Below are 7806 nucleotides of genomic sequence, written 5' to 3'. Positions count from 1 at the left end.
GTTATGTGATCACAAACAACTGGCAACACTGCTTTTAATGTAAAGGAAAAAATGTAGAAAATGTCTTTCTTCCCCCCCCTTTAGAACGGAAATTTTTAATAAGGGGGAGAGATGTGTTCCTTTAGTTTATTGTTATTGGGAAGTTTATATATACCCAGTTTCGTTCTCGTAACTCGACGGGCTCATGAAATACTGTATTATTGGCTGAAATTTTGAACCCCCTCTCTACTCCTCTTATGACACGCCCTTTAATCGAAGTAACCAAAGAAAAAAATCAGCTCAAGGTAGGTAGTAACTACGTTCCAAAATTCATTTCGAACTGGGGGCCGCGGTGGCTCAGTGGTAGAGCGTTCACCTCTGGTGCTTAGGGTCCCGGGTTCGATCCCAGCCCGAGCCAAGTGAACTTTGTGGTGGACAAACACCGTGTGCGTGGGTTTTCTCGGGGTTCTCCCGTTTCCTCCCACTTTCTTCATTCCACCATTTCATTCATCACTCATCATCACCGTCTCCTTTAGCCTAACCGGCATAACCGTGGGACGTAAAGTTCAAAGATTTTCATTTCGAACTGTTTAACAGTCTTTCCGTGATGCAATCAGAAACAACGGGCAACATCGTTTTGAACGTGAAAAAAGTATAGGCTTATAGGAAATTCCCCGTTTCACAACGACAACTCTCAAAAATCCTGGGACACGTGTCTGTTTAATTTAATGAGAGGTTTTATATATCAAATTTCATCTTCCTAACTTTAAAGGATTAGTAGAAACTCAATTTTACGAATACAGTTTGACTCATTGCTCCTTCTTTAGGATCTGAAATTTTAATCAAAGTACCATGAATTTAAAAACAAGGTCGATGTTACTAATAAATATATCCAATAATTCATCTCAAATGGTTCCCGACGCTTTCCCGTGGTGTGATCTCAAACAAGATTGTTTTCATTAAAAATAAATAAATAAATAAATATAATCAAATACTAGCTGAAATGCCCGTTATTCGCATCGCGAGAATAGATTTATGGAAAATATTTGAACTTCCTGTAGGATACGATTTTTTTTTTCTTCAGAAAGTGTAATAAAAAAAAACTCATTACACACCGGTACTCTATCTTTAACAGAAATTTTGAATCCCTACCCCTCTTGCGATATTCTTTAATGAAAGTGACATGACTGTATTTCAAAATTCATTTCAAACAGATCAAAGTGAGGAAAGACATTATAGAAAATGTCCACCCTTCCCTTAAAAACGAAAAATTTCAAAAACAGTGAAACACGTGTCCGCTCATTTTTATTTAGTGACGAATTTATAGACCAGTTTGTTTTTTTTCTACCTTGACGGGCCCGTGAAATACTACGTTTTTCACATAAATTTTAAGGCTCTATACATCCAGGGGCGCCCGAAGAAAATTTTCTAGGGGGGGGAGCAAACTCCATGGTTGCTGTACGGTGCCTTCCATTTCAATTCAGGCAGAGCATGTACCATCACCATCTCAGATATTGTTGAAACTTTTTTTATAGCAACTAGACATGTTTTTAAGAGACCCATATTTTTTTGTTTTGTCGAAAAAAAATTTCCCGCCAAGTAATGGGCCATCAAAGACGGGGAGTACAATTTATGAATTGTAGAAGACATGGAAAATGGTCAATTTCGGAGCCTCACCATTCGGCTATGGAGACAGGTAGAGTTATAATTCTTGTTGTGGTATGTACATAGGGATATAAATAAACTATATTTTATTATAGTTTGGTTTGCGCATGCGTATCTTTTTGTACATAAATTAACAAATGAACGTCAATTTATCTGAAAAGTCGAAGTTTGCGAATTTTTTTCGAGCACTTCCGGTTCGAATTTTAAAATTCTGTTTTCACGGTTGGTAAGACCTAGTTACCCGCTTTCCGAAAAAAAATTTGTATCGCTTCTGTGCTCAACTGTTTTGTCGCAAAAAATTCGAGAAATTGTAAAATTTTCAAAAATCGCCATTTTTGGGCGCCATTTTCTCGAAAACACCATCTTTTAAAATTCTGAAATTTTGTCAGATGGTTCAACTTTACCTGAATAATAAACACACCAAATACCATTCTCGACCAATGCTTCATGGATTAACTGCAGCCTTTTAAAGTTAGCGAAGTTTCGCTAATTTTGATGTCACAGTTAGCAACACTGGGAACAATAAAAGTGCAATGATTTTATGATGTTTGTGGTTCATATTCATTAAATGAAGAATAAAAGGTTTTCTTGGGTGGTTTTTTATTATTTTGAACAAAGAGGCTCTCTGAAATAGTAAAATGAGCCCCCCTACTCCTCCGTTTTCTTAAACTGAAGTAATCTGAGGTGGAAATTACGATTAGGAAACACACAAATTTTAAGTTTACTTGAAATGGCCATCCAATGAATTCTGATGATCTATAAAAGGCCTAAACTATTACCTCAGTATGATTTGGAATGCTGCAGACAAATTCTCAAGTGCGATGTCATTACAGTGATCGAAAAATGACAAAAAGTTAAAAAAAAAATCGAAACGTTTTCTTACGCGTTCCAAAGAAATTTACTGAACTTAGCGTTTAACAGGAAAACAAATTGTACAAAGATAATACGCATACCAATCAATAGATCGTATTGAGATAAACAAAATGATGCTGTAAAAAAACCATGCCATTTATTTAGGTGAAACATATTCAAATATACCCTCATTACGTTCTTCACTCTGATACTAGCAAGACAACACTACGTAGTATAGTTAATGATGATATATATCCTAAAATTATCATTAACTCTTAAATTTTAATTTGTTTATCTAAAATATGACATATATTAATTAAAGTAGAACAAACATAAAACATATTGCAATGTTCTGTTGGGAGAGTTTTAAATAAAGGACTTTGGATTTAACCCCATCAGCTTTTATTATATAAAATAAAATATTATAAAAGTTTTTACAAAGTTCTTGTAAGTCTCTAAATGTTTTCAGAGTTCAAATAAAGATCCTCGGCACATGAAAGTGGTCTCGGAATAAAAGTTCAATTGTCTTTAGCTCATAGGCAAGTATCGAGGATAACTCCTTCGCTCACAGCAGCCTCAGGAGATTGTTTTAAAGGAATTTTCCATAGCCCATGGCGACCCCAGAAGAAGGTGTTGGTGCGTGAGTCTTCTTGAGGTCTTCTTTTTAGAGGGAAGACCCATGAGGGGAAGTCGACGTTCTTAGTGGGGGGTTTCCGAATCCTGTTGGTGTCTTCTTGGTGGTCTCCTTCCGTCGTCTGCTATTGTTTGTTGTAAACACATGTGTTCGTAGCAAAAGCATGTGGTTGCTCTGTGTGAGGGTACGGAATCTTACAATATATCAGTCGATATATCATATCGAGATGGTTGAAGGTTCATTGTGATACATAGTATTCGAGAAATTGAGTGTCTACAGCACTAAAAATTAAGTCGTTTGTTGTCAATGATAGTTAATAGTTTTCGTTTTTCGGGAACAGATTATTTATTTATTTATGTAAACAAAATACAGTTAAGTCGCATATTTTTTTATTGTTGTTTTCTTCTAAGACCGACAAACTTACTACTTGTGAATTTGGATCGTGAAAGTCTCTTTAATTTTCCTAATTGACTAATATTCATTTTTTATTTAAGTTATTCTGTATTGACACCTTGCAGTTCTTGAGATGCCAAATGCATTTCTACACATATTTCGAGTTTTGAAATTAGGCGTGGAATCAGTTTTTTATGTTTATTAATAAATACCAACTAGATGTATGTGTCTATCGTCATCGTCAATAATTTTTCAGTTCTGCGTAGAAATTGAAATTTTTCTGTTTTTGCAGTTCTTTTTTTAGTGATTGAGTATTCTTTAAATTGTGAACACGTAATTCACTCATATACCGTGTGTATCAAAAGTCCGGCGCTATGGACCAACTCCGTTATGACTAAAGATACGAAAAGAGGAAAGTGGTTGGAAATAGGTGATTTTCAGTTTAAAAATTGCAGATTTTTTCCAATCTCGCCATTTTTTGGCTCCACACTAGTCAGGTGCTCTATATTAAGTGAAGACGCAGCATTTACACTTCAGAAGGAACGGAACGCAAGAGCACACAAACATTCCATTACAGGGAACATGCACATTGTTACGTGAGGAAATCCAAAACACCTCGAATCCGTTTTCCAACAATACTGAATTGTTAATATGGCGAGGGCCCAAAGGTGAATAGGCAACGTTGATTTTTCTTTTAACAGGGCGACTGAAGCCCAAATGAGCTGCGATTGGGAAAAATACCACTATTTTAGATTATAAATTACTTATTTCCAATAAGTTCCCTCTCTTTCCATTTTGTCATGTCTTTACACATAATGGCCCGGACTTTTGCTATACCTCGTATTAAGATCCAGTTAAATGTAGCCGTCTACTGTTAAATACTCGTTAAAATGACCGTTTGAGTAAGTTGTCATTTACTCTGGAACGATGAGTCGCCAAATTGAGCAAGTTTCGCTGTATTAGCGAAGTGCAGAAGTAATATTGTAGCATAGCACTGAAGCTCTGTTTTCGGATTAGTAAGAAACATGCAAAAGCAAAATATATTCCTTTCCCTCCCAACACAGACCTTCCTAAGACTTCTAGTGCTAAATCATCATTTGCATTGTCATACAGCCATACTATTCACATGTAACGTAGTAAAGTTAAAACATAAAACTGTGTATATTAACCGTGAGTGTATATATACTCACGGTCAATGAATGCACCGAAGAGTTTATGAGTAATATGTGAATATAAATGTTAATGTACTGTATATATATGCTAAGGTATGCATTGAACGCACTACTTTCTATTAAGTCAAAATTTGTTTACCTCACCCGGAATTGGAAAGAGTAGTAGGTCAGGACGCGCTCAATTAGATAATTGCAATCGAAAAAGCTTGTCATGAGCTTTCGAACAAACCCAAAACACAAACCCCAATCGACCGATAACAAGGAAAAAAAGCGCTGAAAACTCGATTATTGTTCAATTTTCGGTGAAACCTAACATTGAAAAATAACTAGCTTACAACACACTACACCTGCACATAGGCATTCATTTATTCCGAGTGGTTCCGGAGAGAAACAGGAGTCAAATTTAAACTCTGTTAATGTTGCAAATATAGTATTACATTGTGTCAAAAGAGTTGGCTTTGCAAACTGTGTCAAAAAGTTAGCTATCATCTACAAGATACCACAAACATCGACCGTCAGTGAAGAAGAGAAAAGCCTGACGAAGGATATCGTAGAGATGATTGGCGGTAACTGTAATGGAATAGTCGATATAATAGGCTTTTTAATTTTAAATAATTAAGCATGTATTTCAGCGTCTTTTGATCTTCCCTTCCTTTAGAAGGGAAGAAAGAAGGTCGGAGGTTGCAGTTGTTATGATAAAATTGCGATATCTCGAAATTCCTTAAGAGATATCATATCCGGAAATTCCGTCACAGCATTTCCGGAAATTCTATTTTTAACGAGAGAAAGGGAGCTATTTCTATTTTTTCCCCCAATATATAAAAATGAGGTCGAGGTCGTCAGTATCATCATCAAGGGAAAACGGGTGAACCAAATGAAATAAACTTTTTGAACACAGCACTTGAGCCGACATGGGTTTTTATTATTTCACTTTGATTGAAATGCTTATTTAAAGGGGAGGGGGGAAAGGGTTTGAATTAGGGATGGGCAAAACCGGTTTCTAGGAAAACCGACATTTCGGTTTTCTCTAAAACTGGTTCGGTTTTTCACCAAAGCTTGTTTCGGTGAAAACTTTTGGAAAACACACAAAACTATTTCTGTGGAAACGGAATCGGTTTCCGGAGAACAACGAAACACTATTCTGGTCAGAAATAGATCAAATTTTGAAAAAAAACCGGAACTGGTTTTGAAAAAAACCGGATCCGGTGAAAAACCGAACCGGTTTTTGTGACCACCACTAGTTTGAATTTTTCGAAAAAAAAATATATATATATACGAGGGCTATCCAGAAAGTAGATTACGTTTTGGAATAAAAAATCAACAAAGTATAGGAAACAAATTTTATTATATACAGATGAAAGCCACACACAAATACTACTTTTCGACATAGTCACCATTCAAATTAAGGCATTTATCGTAGCGATGTACGAGCTTGGAAATTCCTTCGTCGAAAAATTCTGCCGCCTGCGACTTGTGGTAACCAAGCTTTTCGCTGATGATTTCGTGCAACAAACTTCGCGAAATTTGTGGAAAACTCAAAGAAAGTTCCGTTATTGTGAACTTTCGATTTTCACGGACTTTAACATCGACTTTTTCGACAAGTTCGGCAGTCACTTTGCTGGGTCTCCCACTTCGATCTTCGTCGTGAACATTGGTTCGGCCATTTTTAAATCTTATGACCCACTGTCGCACTCCACCTTCAGTGATAATGTTGTCCCCATACACTTCACACAGCTGCCGATAGATTTCTATCGGTTTACAGTTTTTTGCTGTCAGAAACCTTATTACTGCACGCACCTCGCAGCTCGCGGGATTTTCAATTAACGCAGACATTTCAAACCGTCACAGTATCTTAACGGAGCACAGCACGAACCTCTCACTAGCACGGCTAGATGCCGACTGAGCTGCGCAACGCTCTGACCCCAAGATGGCCGCGCTAGCCCCGCCCCTAGCGGACACAGACGAAAACGTAATCTACTTTCTGGATAGCCCTCGTATATATATATATTCTTGCAGTACGAAGAGAGCAAGCAAACGCTCAAATATGAGGTGCAAAGTCATAGGCCGAACAAACGTGAGAGTCTGGGGGCGAAGTCCCCAGTTACGCGAAGGCGAGACTTCAATATTTCATTAATTTTAATCCTGTTAACTTTGACGAATGTTATTACTCCGGGATTATTTCTAGAACTGCTATTTATTCAATTTGTTTTTCGTCTGGTAGCAGGAAAAGATATCTTCAGATATAAATAGATTTGTAATCTGTCTGCTTTTGATATAACTATATAATACTATACACCAAATATGATTTGGCAGCCATGTTTGTATTATCAAACTAACATTGTTTTCATTTCCATTGATATTGAACTAAATAGAGGTTGTAAGGCATTCATAGTTTTACGGCTACGGAAATTTTGATGCAGTATTGGTAAATATAGATTTTATTGTACAGTAGAAGACCGAAATATCGCGGATTCAGATATAATACGTGAATCAGCTATAGAGTAGTTCTATCAAATTGGACAGTATATGGAAGACCTTACAATCCTTGCTGTAAATGCTGTGTGTTGGTCCTTTTGCATGGCTTTTAATTGCCTATATTCCCATATAACTCAATGAAAAACTTTTAAAGCATACCCCGCAAAATGCACTATGCACATCCACTTTAACCTCCTTCAACCAAGGCCTCCACTCAGGATGTAATACTGGATCTAAACACTGATCTTTGGCCAGATATATCTATAATTCAAATTTAATATACCTGCAAAGAGATGAAAATTAAGCAATGAACTTAAAACAGCAGCGAACAGGCTTAATTCTGCCTTGAAAAGCCAAAAGTCGTATCCACAGAAAATCTGCTTTTGAGTAAATCGTTATTTACTGTTTACTAATAAGCCAGCATCTTATGGTACAACGTCTATATCAGATAAACAATTTATATCATATAGCTCCGCTAGTTTGCAGATTCAGAGTTCTTTCTTTTTCAGATGATGTATTACATTGATATGACCTAGCTGACGTCACTAACTCAATTCTAGCGAAAACTGTAGATACGACTTTTTGGCTTTGGAGGAGGACAGAATTGTCTAGCTGTTTTAAGTTCGTTGTTTAATT

This window comes from Thermobia domestica, chromosome 3 (assembly GCF_964235325.1).
Source record: "Thermobia domestica chromosome 3, izTheDome1.hap1.1, whole genome shotgun sequence".
NCBI lineage: Eukaryota > Metazoa > Arthropoda > Insecta > Zygentoma > Lepismatidae > Thermobia > Thermobia domestica.
This window is presented reverse-complemented; position numbering follows the sequence as displayed.